The sequence below is a fragment of the Nycticebus coucang genome, chromosome 4 (assembly GCF_027406575.1).
Source record: "Nycticebus coucang isolate mNycCou1 chromosome 4, mNycCou1.pri, whole genome shotgun sequence".
Taxonomy (NCBI): Eukaryota; Metazoa; Chordata; class Mammalia; order Primates; family Lorisidae; genus Nycticebus; species Nycticebus coucang.
Genome location: NC_069783.1, coordinates 132,018,005 through 132,032,384, shown reverse-complemented (window position 1 = coordinate 132,032,384; position 14,380 = coordinate 132,018,005). Strand labels below are relative to the sequence as shown.

General features: G+C 47.2%; 2 pseudogenes across 1 annotated transcript; both read left to right on the top strand.

Annotated features, from left to right (window-relative positions):
- Nucleotides 1–6,164: 6,164 nt before the first annotated feature.
- Nucleotides 6,165–8,697, top strand: LOC128583424 (tubulin alpha-3 chain-like; annotated as a pseudogene). Its single transcript, XR_008379456.1, has 3 exons — nt 6,165–6,421; nt 7,477–7,625; nt 7,958–8,697. The product of XR_008379456.1 is annotated as a tubulin alpha-3 chain-like (transcript).
- Nucleotides 8,698–12,912: 4,215 nt separating this feature from the next.
- Nucleotides 12,913–14,380, top strand: part of LOC128583423 (small G protein signaling modulator 1-like) — a 40,890-nt pseudogene continuing 39,422 nt past the window's right edge.

The window sequence follows — 14,380 nt, the reverse complement described above, 5'->3', positions numbered from 1 at the left end:
AAAAATAGCTCACAGCCATCTGAAAGAACTATGTGAGATATGCAAAATTTATGAGGCCCAGAGAGACATGGTACTAGGTCTTGAGCCCCTTCCTAACCTATGCCCTACGGCAATTATTTAAAGGCATTTTGTTCCTGACTAGTTGCTCCACTCACAATCTTCTTGTTCCTGCAATCTGTGATACAAAGAACAATGTATAGCCAATCGAAAGCTTACATTTTTGATGATGTGGTGAGCTGTGATGTGCCACTACATTTCAGCCTGGGTGACAGAGGAAGACCTTGTCCCTAAAAAAAAAAAAAGTAATAAAATAAAATATTGAAATGCACACGCACACACAAACACTACAACTGTCCTTGTAGCCAGGCAGGGTGGCTGTCACATGTAGTCCAAGCTAAATAAAATAAAAAAATAAACGTACTTGTAACTGGAGCTAATTCACGTGCATATTCATGGCAATTTGAATCTATGCTCCCAATTCCTTGAACTTGGCCCAAACAAACTCCTATTGATACTAATTTTGCCTCAGCTTCTTCCTTGTAGCTTGACAGAAGCGATCAAATCCTTTCCTCTTCCCGGGTGCTGGATGGGAATGGCTTTTCTAAACCAGGAAAGGAAGAAAGATTGAGGCGGTGCCGGGACTTTGGGTAGACAGCGGCCTCTTGTTTGCAAAAATCCGAATAAGGAGCACCGAGGTGAGAAGGCCTAGGAAGGGACTGTAGCATAACATTGCCGTCAAGCCATTCGCACAACAAGGGTTTATGTGCACGGCTGCGTCGCGGGTCCTCCAGCTTCACAGCGCGAGGACTTCCCAGAAGGCCCCAAAGCACCTTCCACGACCCGGCTGCCTTCCCGCCAAATCTGCGCCCAATCAGAAAGCGCCACCACTCTGCCTTGAATGGCAACCAGTCAGAAGTGGTATCCCAGGCCTCGGCCCGCCCCCAGAAGTTCTGGCCCAATCGCCTTCGGTTATTGGCGGACCAATCCGCAGCAGCGTGCGCAGCGTGCGCAGCGAGGCCGCGGCAGTTGGGCGCGCTGAGGCGGTGGCGGCGTTGGGCTGCAGCGGCGGAGCTCACCATGGTAAGGTGGGGCCGGGGCTGAGACTCTGCGGACTTGGGACGCGTTGGTCAGACGCCGGGCACGCTGGCCCCGCAGACACCCAGGCAGGAGGGCAGAAGAAGCCGGCCACGTGAGGCGGCCGGAAGGAAAGACCCCGGTGCTGGCCTCGGGGAGAAATGAGGCCAGAGAAGGCCCAGGGTGGGACACGGGGACGCTAGACCGGCCGTCTTGGGTCTGCGGGCCCGAGGACAGTGGTGACCTCAAAGGAGCTAGACAGGGAGTGTCCAGGGTAATGCAGGCGGCACCTGCCAGCGTCTTCCTAGAGATGAGGCAGGGAAGAGCCAGGTGGCAGCCGGATGTGCCAGGCGGGGCTTCAGTCGGTGCTGATGGCCTTGACTCGGAGGGGGACCAGTTGGTGCTCAGTGAGAACAGATAGCGCTGGGTTCCTGAAGACGGCAGGGCATCCTCAAGCTTTCTGGTCTCAGGATTCCTCTGTGTTATTAATGATTACAGAGGATTTGTGAGGTTTATAGCCATCAATATTTGCCAAATTAGAAATTAAAACTGAGTCTCGGCGTCCGTAGCACAGTGGTTATGGTGCCAGCGACAGGCACCGAGGGTGGCAGGCTCGAATCCAGCCTGGGCCAGCTAAACAACAATGGCAACCAAAAAAATAGCCGGGCGTTGTGGCGGACGCCTGTAGTCCCAGCTACTTGGGAGGCTGAGGCAAGAGAATCGCTTAAGCCCAAGAGTTTGAGGTTGCTGTGAGCTGTGATACTACTGCGCTCTACCGAGGGTGACACAGTAAGACTCTGTCTCAAAAAGAAAAGGAAAATTAAAACAGCTTTTAAAATTATGTTTTCATCCACCTGAAGCAACAGATCAACGTAAATAGCAGATAACCAAGTCAAGTCTGAGTAGCTAGTTTTTCAGTTAGTCTTTCAAATAAAAATGGTGTCCCAGTAAAAAAAGTGGATATTTTAGCTTGCAACTCAAACAAATGCACTGGTACTTTTTCTCAAGACAGCTGTAGGTTATTATTGTTATTATTATTTCTTTTTTTTTTTTTTTGAGACAGAGCCTCAAGCTGTTGCCCTAGGTAGAGTGCTGTGGCATCACAGCTCACAGCAACCTCCCACTCCTGGGCTCAAGCAATAATCTTGCCTCAGCCTCCCAAGTAGCAGGGACTACAGGCACCTGCCACAACACCCGGCTAATTTTTGGTTGCAGCCGTCATCGTTTGGCAGGCCCAGGCTGGATTCAAACCCACCAGCTCAGGTGTATGTGGCTGGTGCCTTAGCTGCTTGAGCCACAGGTGCCCAGCCTTTTTTTGGGGGGGGGGGACAGTCTCACTATGTCACCCTCATAGAGTGCGTGACATCATAGCTCACAGCAACTTAAACTCCTGGGCTCAAGAAGGTCTCTTGTCTCAGCCTCCCAAATAGCTGGGACTACAGGCACCTGCCACAATGCCCAGCTATTTTTTGTTGCAGTTGTCATTATTGGTTAGCTGGCCTCAGCCTGGTTCTAACCCTCCACCTTCAGTATATGTGGGTGGCATCGTAACCCCTGTGCTACGGGCCCTTAGCCACAGCTGGGGGTTATTATAGTATGTGCACAAGTGCTTTATGGGTACTCACTCTTTTTTTTTCTTTTGCAGTTTTTGGCCAGGGCTGGGTTTGAACCCACCACCTCCGGTATATGGGGCCGGTGCCCTACTCCTTGAGCCACAGGCGCCCCCTATGTGTACTCACTTTGAGATTTAAAATAATTTATATTTTTATTGCTTCATTAATGACATTCTTAAATGAAACTTGACTTTTTTTTTTTTACCTTGATCTGTGCTAAGATGCCAGCAATTTTACCCATCTTTGCTTATGCATCATTGGTGCAGATGTCAATATGGTAAAAAGGACTGGTGATACTGTCCAATTATGAAATTGCTTTTATTCTTTTGTACCCTGAAAAGGTCTGTGGACCGCTAGGGGCCTGGGAACTCCACTAAGGACTGTTCCTAGGTGGGAGATCAGTAGAAACAATGGCTATTTGACTGGAGGGGGGCAGCTTAAAGCAAAGCAAAGAGAGCGGGAAGGGCAGTCGCAGTCTTGGTACCCCTGACTTGCAGTTTTGCTTTCTGTGATTTCAGTAACCTGCAGTACAGAACAGGTTGAGAAAGAGAGACCACATTCACCTAATAACTTTTATTTAGTATATTGTAATTGTTTTATTACTAGTTATCACAGTTAATCTCTTACCATGAGTAATGCATAAGTTAAGCTTTATCAGAGGTATGTCTGAACAGGAAAGGATAGTATATATAGTGTTTGCTAGAATGTGGTTTCAGGTTTCAGACTTCTACAAAGGTTTTGGAATGTATCTTGTAAGTGTATTTTCAGATTTGGTGGCAGGAAGTGAGGCTTCTGGGTAAGTAGAGAACGAGGTCATCTACCTGGAAGACTTTGGTCTCGAGTTTGAAAAGAATAGACAAAGTTTCAAATAATGTTTTCACATAGGAGGTAGAGCTATCTAAAGAAAGGTAAAATTTAGCCAGGCTCAGTGGCTCACACCTATAATCTCAGCCCTTGGGAGACTGAGGTGGTGGATTGCCTGGGTTCACAAGTTCAACACCAGCCTGAGACAGAGCGAGACCTGGTCTCTAAAAATAGCCAGGCGGGCTTGGTACCTGTAGTTCAGTGGCTAGGGCACCAGCCACATACACCAGAGCTGGCAGGTTCGAATCCAACCTGGGCCTGCCAAACAACAATGATGTATTAACTACAACCAAAAAATAGCTGGGCGTTATGGTGGGCGCCTGTAGTCCCAGCTATTTGGGAGGCTGAAACAAGAGAATCACTTAAGCCTAGGAGTTTGAGGTTGCTGTGAGCTATGACGCCACGGCACTCTACCATGGGTGACAAAGTGAGACTCTGTCTCAAAATATAAAAATAGCCAGGCATTGCGGCAGTTGCCTATAGTTCCAGCTACTGGGAAGGCTGAGGCAAGAGAATCGCTTAAGCCTAGGAGTTTGAGGCTGCTATTGCTATGAGCTGTGATGCCACGGCACTCTACCAGGGCGACAAAGTGAGACTCTTTTTTTTTTTCTTTTTTTTGGCTGGGGCTGGGTTTGAACTCCTTGAGCCACAGGCGCTGCCCAAAAGTGAGACTCTTATCTCAAAAAAAAAAAAAAGTAAAATTTAATGATTCAGGTGAAGTTGGGAGTTGAAAGTAAAGATTCTTTTTTTTTCTTTTTTGACAGAGTCTTGCTCTGTCACTCCACGTAGAGTGCAGGTAATGTCATCATAGCTCACTGCAACCTGAAACTCCTGACTCAAGTGATCCTCCTTCTTTGGCTTCTCAAAGTGCTAGGATTATAGGCACCAGCCACTGCACCCGGCCTAAAGTGAGGAATGATTTTCCTGACTGCTTAAATTAGTTTCATTAGATAATCAGAGATGTAAGTGACCTTACAGACTACTCAGCTCCCCTACAACCATTTTGTAAATGAAACAATTTACAAAATGTGTAATGGTGCAAGGCCACAGAGCTTACTCTGATCTTGGTGGAGCAGGTGAGTAAAATGTCAAATCATGCATCCTGTGAAATTCAGGGTGTCTGGACTTACAGAAGGCAAAACAAATGACATGGATTTGAAAATGGTGGTGTTGGGTTGATTCTGAAGGACTTTTCCCAGAGTGTTGATGAATTTCTCCTCTGGAAGAGTGAGTTCTTAGGCACTAGAGTTCTTTCTGGAATGGAACGCTTCCTGCTGGTATGATGCTGTATTACATTCATCTTTTATGCTCCTGCAGACTCTGAGACTTGATATTATATAATAGAAAATAGGACTTCAAAGTGGGATTTTAGGTTAGAATTTAGAATGGGTGTGGTACCTCAAATTTTTGCTATTTGTATATTTGTGAGGATAACTTGTCTAAAATCAAACGAGTGGCTGGTGTGTTTACAGTTATGCTTCTAGCAGGAAAGCAATGGTACATTCTAAATAGGTACCTTAAGGAGAATCTTAAAAGGTATTCTTTGCAGGCAGCCGCCCATACCTCTGTGGGTAGGGCGCCGGCCACTTACACCAAGACTGATGGGTTTGAACCCAGCCTGGGCCTGCTAAAACAACAATGATAACTGCAACAAAAAAATGCTGGGCATTGTGGCAGGCAGCTGTAGTCCCAGCTACTTGGGAGGCTGAGGGAAGAGAATCGCTTAAGCCCAAGAGTTTGAGGTTGCTGTGAGCTGTGATGCCATGGCACTCTACCCAGAGTGACATAGTGAGACTTTGTCTCAAAAAAAAAAAAAAAAAAAGAAAAGAAAAAGGTACTCTTTGTAAAGGTTTGGGCAGGGTTTTAACACATCACCAGAGGACAGTGCAGTGTCCCAGCACTTGTGATACCTAGGAGCCATTACACTCCTAGGCTTCAAGGGGTGAGGGGAGGAGTGGTTACCAGAAGTTGAGAAGGTGGCTTTATGAAGAGGGCCAATTGCACAAAGTTGTGGCCTTGATAAAGAAACTCAAGTAACCCATGGCAGTCTGAGAGGGAGTGAGCCAAGGAGTGAGCACCGTAACCACACCCTTCTCTAACCTCCCAGTCTTGGTGCTGTCTGCCATTGACCAAACCAACCAGAAGTTACAGGGCAAGGAAGCCCTCTGATACTGTACTCATGAGTCAGCCTTCTAGAGCACAGTCTGATAGAGAATGATAGGGGGTAAATCTAGAGGGGAAGACAGAAGACACACAGTGACCGCCTGGGCTTGGGTCGTGGACCTACTCCATTTTTCCTTCTCCAACTCTATTACCTTATCCTTTGGTCATGATGTAATTAAAAACTGCTACTAGGCATATTGCAGAGTTGATTATTGACACTTCATGGCTTCTAAGTTTTAAATTACTGTAATGTTTGTGTAATGGCAAACATTTTGGTTCTCGGGCCATGTTAGTAGCTAGGGAGGTTTAGAACAAATAGTTTTCATGGGAATAACGGATGATCTAAGCCTCCCAGGAAATAAAGACTGAGAAAGCCTTAGACACTGAGGCACTATACAAATAGTAATTTATTATATTTTGCATGCCATATAGTTTCAAATTGCCTTAAAGATAAATGAGTTCACATTTATGTTCTGGTTCCCAGCGCGAGTGTATCTCTATCCACGTGGGGCAGGCGGGTGTCCAGATTGGCAATGCCTGCTGGGAACTGTACTGCCTTGAACACGGAATTCAGCCCGATGGACAAATGCCAAGTGACAAAACCATTGGTGGCGGCGATGACTCCTTCAACACGTTCTTCAGCGAGACAGGGGCTGGCAAGCACGTGCCCAGAGCAGTGTTTGTGGACCTGGAGCCCACTGTAGTGGGTAGGTGTTCAGGCACTAGATGGAGGCTTTCCTGGGGGTGGAGAGACTATCCCGATAAAGCCCCACGTGGGCTCCTTTGGATCCTTGTGGGGAAAGGGCAGGCTGGACAAGCATGTGTCTGTGGTGGTATCAGGTAAGAAACTGAAAGGGTCACGTGTCTGTGGGACCCAGGCTTCCAATTTAGGAAAACCTGACATGCAGGGAACAGCTGCTTTGCCAGCAGTCTGGAGAGATTCACTCTGGTTGCCCCAGCCCCGTGTGCAAAAAAAAAAAATCCCCATAGATCATTCATCTGATTCCTCTAGATTAGAAGCCCCAGGTAGTTTGTAAGGAGAGAGTACCTTTCAATGGCCTCCTAGGAGATGAAAGACTGTCACCTGACATCTGTGTGACCCAGACCACATACAGTGTCCTGAGGGGACTGTCCTGTAGAAGTCCGATTGACCTGGTGATTGCCAGTTTGTGAGGGATTTTAAAGTTACACTCTTTTATTTTTTTATTATTTTTTTTCTGGAGACCGAGTCTCACTGTACTGCCCTCGGGTAGAGTGCCATGGCGTCACACGGCTCACAGCAACCTCTAACTCTTGGGCTTACATGATTCTCTTGCCTCAGCCTCCCGATCAGCCGGGACTACAGGCGTGCGCCCAACGCCCGGCTATTTTTCTGTTGCAGTTTGGCCGGGGCTGGGTCCGAACCCCCCACCCTCGGCATATGGGGCCAGCGCCCTACTCACTGAGCCACAGGCGCCGCCCTAAAGTTACACTCTTTAATGTGGCTGTGGGTAGGAAAGAAATGTATCCCTCAGCATTACGGGCATGGGGGTGTGAGAGCTTATTTCCCTTCGCTGGGAACTGCAAGCTGACTTTACCTTCCTGGAGCCATAAGTAGCATTTTTGGTTTGCGCATCACACAGAGACATTTTCACAAGACACTCCCAGAGTTGAACAACAAAGAATAAGATGTGCTCTGTAGAGGTGCACAGTCCCTGAATTCATGCATCTTGGTGAGTACTGCAGAGGTGAAAGACTCAGAGCACGCTCGGTCTCTTTGCAGATGAAGTGCGCACAGGGACCTATAGGCAGCTTTTCCACCCAGAGCAGCTGATCACCGGGAAGGAAGACGCAGCCAATAATTATGCCAGAGGCCATTACACCATCGGCAAGGAGATTGTGGACCTGGTCCTGGACCGGATCCGCAAACTGGTAAGAAGTGCACTGAGAAGGCTTCGTGTAGACCTCTTCTTGGATGGGAGGTCTTGGATGGGCCTTGGGTTGCACAGGGGAGGTGGTTGTGGCAAATATTAGACCAGCATCCCAAGTCCAACTTAGTCTACAACAGTCTTGCTGTGAAGTGTGTGTGGCGATGCATCTGTAGATCTTTACCACCTGCCTTTTTTGCTTCCAAGTGTAAAGCGTGTCCATTAGGGATAATTTGAATCCATATCAACCTGCAGAGGCAGAGAGGTGACGCTGGCTTGTCGGGGGGGTTATGGTGTGGCTTCTGTAGGCATTGGCTGACGTCTGGTTTCTCTCAGGCAGATCTGTGCACAGGACTGCAGGGCTTCCTCATCTTCCACAGCTTCGGGGGTGGCACCGGCTCTGGGTTCGCATCTCTGCTCATGGAGCGGCTGTCGGTGGACTACGGCAAGAAATCCAAGCTGGAATTTGCCATCTACCCAGCCCCCCAGGTTTCCACGGCCGTGGTGGAGCCCTACAACTCCATCCTGACCACTCACACGACCCTGGAGCATTCTGACTGTGCCTTCATGGTGGACAACGAAGCCATCTATGACATATGTCGGCGCAACCTGGACATCGAGCGTCCCACATACACCAACCTCAACCGTCTGATTGGGCAGATCGTGTCTTCCATCACGGCTTCCTTGCGGTTTGATGGGGCCCTGAATGTGGACTTGACAGAATTCCAGACCAACCTGGTGCCGTACCCCCGCATCCACTTCCCCCTGGCCACTACGCCCCAGTCATCTCAGCCGAAAAGGCCTATCACGAGCAGCTGTCCGTGGCTGAGATCACCAATGCCTGCTTTGAGCCTGCCAATCAGATGGTCAAGTGTGATCCTCGCCATGGCAAGTACATGGCCTGCTGCATGTTGTACAGGGGGGATGTGGTCCCCAAAGATGTCAACGCGGCCATCGCCACCATCAAGACCAAGCGTACCATCCAGTTTGTGGACTGGTGTCCAACTGGATTTAAGGTAAGAGTGGAAGAAGTTGGATCCTTGTACCCGTCAGCCAGCAGCAGGCCTACAGAATAATGCTGCCCCTATGGGCTCAAGTCCTTTTAGGAGATTGCACCTGTTTAAGTCAGCTAGGCAGCCAGAAGAACAAGTTTATTAGTTAAGTGCCTTATACTTTACAAATACCTTACGTACCCTTAGTTTTTACCGTCACCCCTTTCAAGTTTATGGGGTTATATTACCAGTCTCTTACACTTTAGAAGACTACGCCGAGACAGTTTTAAATTTGCAAACCCGGGCGGTGCCTGTGGCTCAGTCGGTAAGGCACCGGCCCCATATACCAAGGGTGGTGGGTTCAAACCCAGCCCGGGCCAAACTGCAACCAAAAAATAGCCAGGCGTTGTGGCGGGTGCCTATAGTCCCAGCTGCTCGGGAGGCTGAGGCAAGAGAATCGCTTAAGCCCAGGAGTTGGAGGTTGCTGTGAGCTGTGTGAGGCCACGGCACTCTACAAAGGGCCATAAAGTGAGACTCTGTCTCTACAAAAAAAAAAAATAATAATAATAAATTTGCAAACCCTCCTGAACAGTGATTTCTAGGGAGAAATTTATTGATAATCTTGTTTTTTCGTTTTTGAGATAGAGTCTCACTATGTCACTCTCAGGTTGAGTGCTGTGGCATCACAGCTCACAGCAACCTCACAGTTGTCATTTTTGTTTAGCTGGCCCAGGCCAGGTTCAAACCTGCCAGCCTCTGCATGTAGGTGGTGCGATGACCACTGTGCTACAGGCGCCAGAGCCTCTGGGGAGAAATTTAAAGATCGTCTGGAGCTGGGCATAGTGGCCTGCACCTCTCATCCCAGTTATAGGCTAAGGCAGGAGGATTACTTGAGGCCAAGAGGTTGAGACCACCCTGGGCAACATAGCAAGACCTCATACCGAGAGATAGCTTGAATGCAGGTCCTGGTCTCCACTACTCCCTTTAGAGTTTTTCCAGGTTCTGTGCTATCATTTTTGTATGTTAGAAATGGTGGGTTTTGGGTGGCGCCCGTGGCTCAAAGGAATAGGGCGCTGGCCTCATATGCTGGAGGTGGGAGGTTCAAACCCAGGCCCGGCCAAAAACTGCAAAAAAAAAAAAAAGAAAAAGAAAGAAATGGTGGTTTTTACACTCCCCATAACCTTATCTGTTATCACTAAATTTTGGGCAATGCTAATGTTTCTGTAAATAGAATTTTAATGCATTATGCAGTGTTTTTTTATTTTCTATCTTTTATTTTTTGAGTCAGGGTCTCACTTTGTCACCTGGGCTAGAGTGCATTGTTATCATCATAACTCACTTATGTAGTAGTGTTTTCTTTGGAGACCAGAACAAATATCTGCTCTTTATCCAAACCAGACTTCACACACAAAATCACATAGACCTTTTCCTCACACACAAAATCACAGATAATTAGGTGGCTCCTTATACATGTTTAGTGTCATGGGGAATTGTCTTCTAAGGGAAAAGAACCATGTATTTGGAAGGCAAGTAATAGAATGTCAGGCTCTGAGACCCTTTGTGATTGCCAAGGTACATGACTTGCCCCATCTGTGTTGATCAACTTTGTGCCCTCTGGTTTGTTTTTGTTTGTTTGTTTTAAGAAAGTCTCGCTTTGTCACCCTCGGTAGAGTGCCATGGTGTCACAGGTCACAGCAACCTGCAGCTCTTGGGCTTAGGCGATTCCCTTTCCTCAGCCTCCCAAGTAGCTAGGACTACAGGCACCCGCCACAACGCCCAGCTCTTTTTTTGTTGCAGTTTGGCCGGGGCTGGGTTTGAACCCGCCACCCACAGTATGTGGGGCTGGCACCCTACTCACTGAGCCACAGGCACCACCCTGCCCTCTGGTTTGTTAACAGCCCACAGTCATTTTCCACATTAGACAAAGCTATAGACCCAAATGAGTTTCTCAGGTGTTGGGGGAGAATTGCAAGTTCCAGGGTCATTCCTGATTGAAAAACTTGAAAAATATCATTATTTTGTGTGTATCTTCTTGTTTCCACGTGGATAGCCATAGCTTACTTCTAAACACACAACATGTTGAACTTGTCTGGCCTTTGTAAGCCCCCCCTTTACAGTACTTTGACACAGACCATCTCTTATTTTTCATCTCACCTTAATGAGATTATCAGATTAGCCTTTTTTTTTTTTTTTTTTTTTTGAGACAGAGTCTCACTATGTTACCCTCAGTAGAGTGCTGTGGCACAGTTCACAACAACCTCATACTCTTGGGCTTAAGCAAGTCTCATGCCTCAACTTCCCAAGTAGCTGGGACTATAGGAACCCCGCCACAACGCCCAGCTATTTTTTGTTGCAGTTGACATTGTTGTTCAGCTGTCCTGGGCCGGTCTCAAACCCGCCACCCTCAGTGTATGTAGCTGGCACCCTCACCCCTGTGCTACAGGTGCTGAGCCCAGATCATCCATTTTTTCTTTGTTTGTTTTGTTTTTTTTTGTGGTTTTTTGACCGGGGCTGGGTTTGAATCCGCCACCTCCGGCATATGGGACCGGCGCCCTACTCCTTGAGCCACAGGCGCCGCCCAGATCATCCATATTTTTAAGTTGATAGATTTAAAGTGACTCAGAAAGGGTAAAATCTGTAAGTGTCGGGCGGCGCCTGTGGCTCAGTGAGCAGGGCGCCGGCCCCATCTGCCAAGGGTGGCGGGGTCAAACCCAGCCCCAGCCAAACTGCAACCAAAAAATAGCCAGGCGTTGTGGCAGGCGCCTGTAGTCCCAGCTACTCGGAAGGCTGAGGCAGGAGAATCGCGTAAGCCCAGGAGTTGGAGGTTGCTGTGAGCAGCACTCTACCGAGGGCAATAAAGTGAAACTCTGTCTCTACAAAAAAAAAGAAAAAAAAATCTGTGTCACCAACCTGGAAATACTTAAGAAATCTTACAGAGGAAAAGCTGAGTGCAGTAGCTCATGCCTAGCTATAATCCTGGCACTTTGGAGAACTGAAGTGGGAGGATTACTTGAGACCAGGTGTTTGAGACCAGCCTGAGCAAGACCTATCTCTATAAAAAACAGAAAAAGGGCGGCACCTGTGGCTCAGTGGGTAGGGCGCCGGTCCCATATGCCGGAGGTGGCGGGTTCAAACCCAGCCCCGGCCAAATTAAAAAAAAAAAAAAAAAAACAGAAACAATTAGGTGTGGCAGGCACCTGAGGTCCCAGCTACTGGGGAGGCTAAGGCAGGAAGATCTCTTGTGCCCAGGAGTTTGGGTTGCTATGAAATATGATGAAGCCACTACAGTCTAGCCCAGCGGTTCTCAAACTGTGGGTCACGACCCACAAGAACTGTATTAAAGGGCTGTGGCATTAGGAAGGTTGAGAACCACTGCTCTAGCCCAAGCAACAGAGACCTTATCCCACACACACCCAAAAAATCTTACATAGGATTGCAGACTTTAAGATGTTATAGGTAGGAAGTGAAACTTCCTATTCTGGTTCTAATTACTGAGCCTCTCCACTTGAGCAGAGTAATTTTTCTTTCAGTAGCCTCAGCTGGGAGGCATCCTGAGCGATACTGTGCCTTGCCCACGTTTCCTCTCCTAGCTTAGTCTCTTTTGTAGAGACAGCTCACAGCAACCTCCAACTTTCTGGTCTTAAGTGATTCTCTTGCCTCAGCCTCCCGAGTAGCTGGGACCACAGGTGCCCACCACACGCCAGGCTATTTTTTTTGTTGCAGTTCGGTCAGGGTCAGGTTTAAACCCACCACCCTCGGTATATGGGGCCGGCACCTTACCAGCTGAGCCACAGGCGCTGCCCTAGTCTCTGGCTCTTGTGAAACAGTAGGAACCTGGTCAGTGGGAGGGAATAGGAAGTTGCAGCCTCTCTTATCCCCACAGAAGACATGGTGGTCCCAGATTCTCTGAATTCCATCCCACCCCCACCCCTACCTTTTTTTTTTTTTTTCTCTTAAGAGACAGGTTCTTGCTCTGATCCCTAGGCTAGAGTACAGTGACATGATCATAGCTCACTGGAGGCTCAAGGAATCCTTCTGCCTCAGCCACCTGAGTGGGGACTGGGACTGTAAGTGCACCACTACGCCCACTCAATTAAAAAAAAAAAACACATTTTACAGGTGAAGGACTTGCTATATGATAGCCCAGGTTGGTTTTGAATTTCTGGCCTCATGCAATGCCCCAGCCTTAGCCTCCCAAAGTGCTGAGATTACAGGCATAAGCCACCATGCCCAGCTTTGTAAGTTCTTTTTTGTCAGTCTGTGATTTGTCATATATATTTTAACACCATTTGCCTAGGGATGCAGTATCTTCAAAGAGTCTTTCATGTTGAAAAACGTTTTTCTCTGGCTTGGTGCCTGTAGTACAGCGGCTAGGGCAATTAGTACCGAGAGTATTAATTGCCCAACCCCAGTGATAACATCTCACATAACCATAATACAATGATCAAAACCAGGAAATTGACATTGCCACAATACTATTAATGAATCACAAACTTTATTTGTATTTTGCCACTTTTTACATGAACTCATTAAAAAAATATATTTCTATGAAGTTTTGATACATACACATATATAGTTTCATGTAACCAACACCACAATCAGGTTTCAGAATCTTTCCAAAGAAACTTATTACCCTAAGGAAACTTTGTGGGGCTACTTTTTACAGTGCCGTCTTGGTTCTGACTCCAGCTGCTGTCATTTGAGGCAGCATTTCCAAGGTTTACAATCATAGCACTTGATGATTTTTGTCATGGAAACTGGGTGGTGCTGCAGTGGAAAGTGTCTTGATGTATTATCTTGAAATTTGACCCCCAAATGTATAACCTTGTTATTGAGCAAGTCTAGAGCATCTCCATTCTGGGTCGTCTAGTATCCTAGGTGATAGAAGATTTCTTTGGAGTAAGATTACAATAATGTTGCCACTGTTCAGTGAGAATTTCCTGATGTCAGGTTCTGTACTGTTGCTGTATTGGCAAGTCACCATTTAGTCCTTCCAACAACCCAGGTAAGTTCTGTCATTCTTTGCATTTGAAGATACTGAAGCTCAGAGAGAGGATATGCTTGCTCAGGGACACAACAGCCAGGCAGGGAATGGCAGATCTGAGCTCCTTCCCAGATTCTGTGTCCTTTACTTCTTGTTATATGATGGTAAGAGCTGACACAGATAGATGTGGCCCAGGCAGCATCTTCCATTCGGCAAGTTACTACGTTCTCTAAGATCCTTTGGGAGTTTGGAATGAAGTCCTCTTCAACCCAGAAATCCTATAAATTCTGTTTGTTTCTAGACTGTATGAGTTTTCAACGAATTCACACCTACTCAAACAAACAAAGGAATTCGCACAATAACTCAAACAAATCAAAAAACATTCATCATGGATGTTGTAGGGATGGCATCACGTATTATTTTGCAGAGCCAGATCCAGGGAGCATTTGGGGGCAACTCAGGCCAGCGTTATCAACATTAGTCATCAGGGCAGGAAAGCCTATTAACATAGCCTTTCAGTGCACCCTGCAGCTGAACAACATTTTATTGCCTCAGTAATAGAAGGACCGACATCATCTGCGTCTCAAATGGAAGATGTGTGGAAGCAGATAGAATCAGGCAGGCTTCAGCTGCCTTCTAATTATTACTTCTGTTACCCTCATAAAGGCTCTGTTGTAACCATTAAGGAGGTGCATACTGAGCACCATGCTAAATGCCCAATGAGATAAATAATTATTATCCCCATTTTACAGATGGGGCAGGTGAGGCTTTCAGTAGAAATGG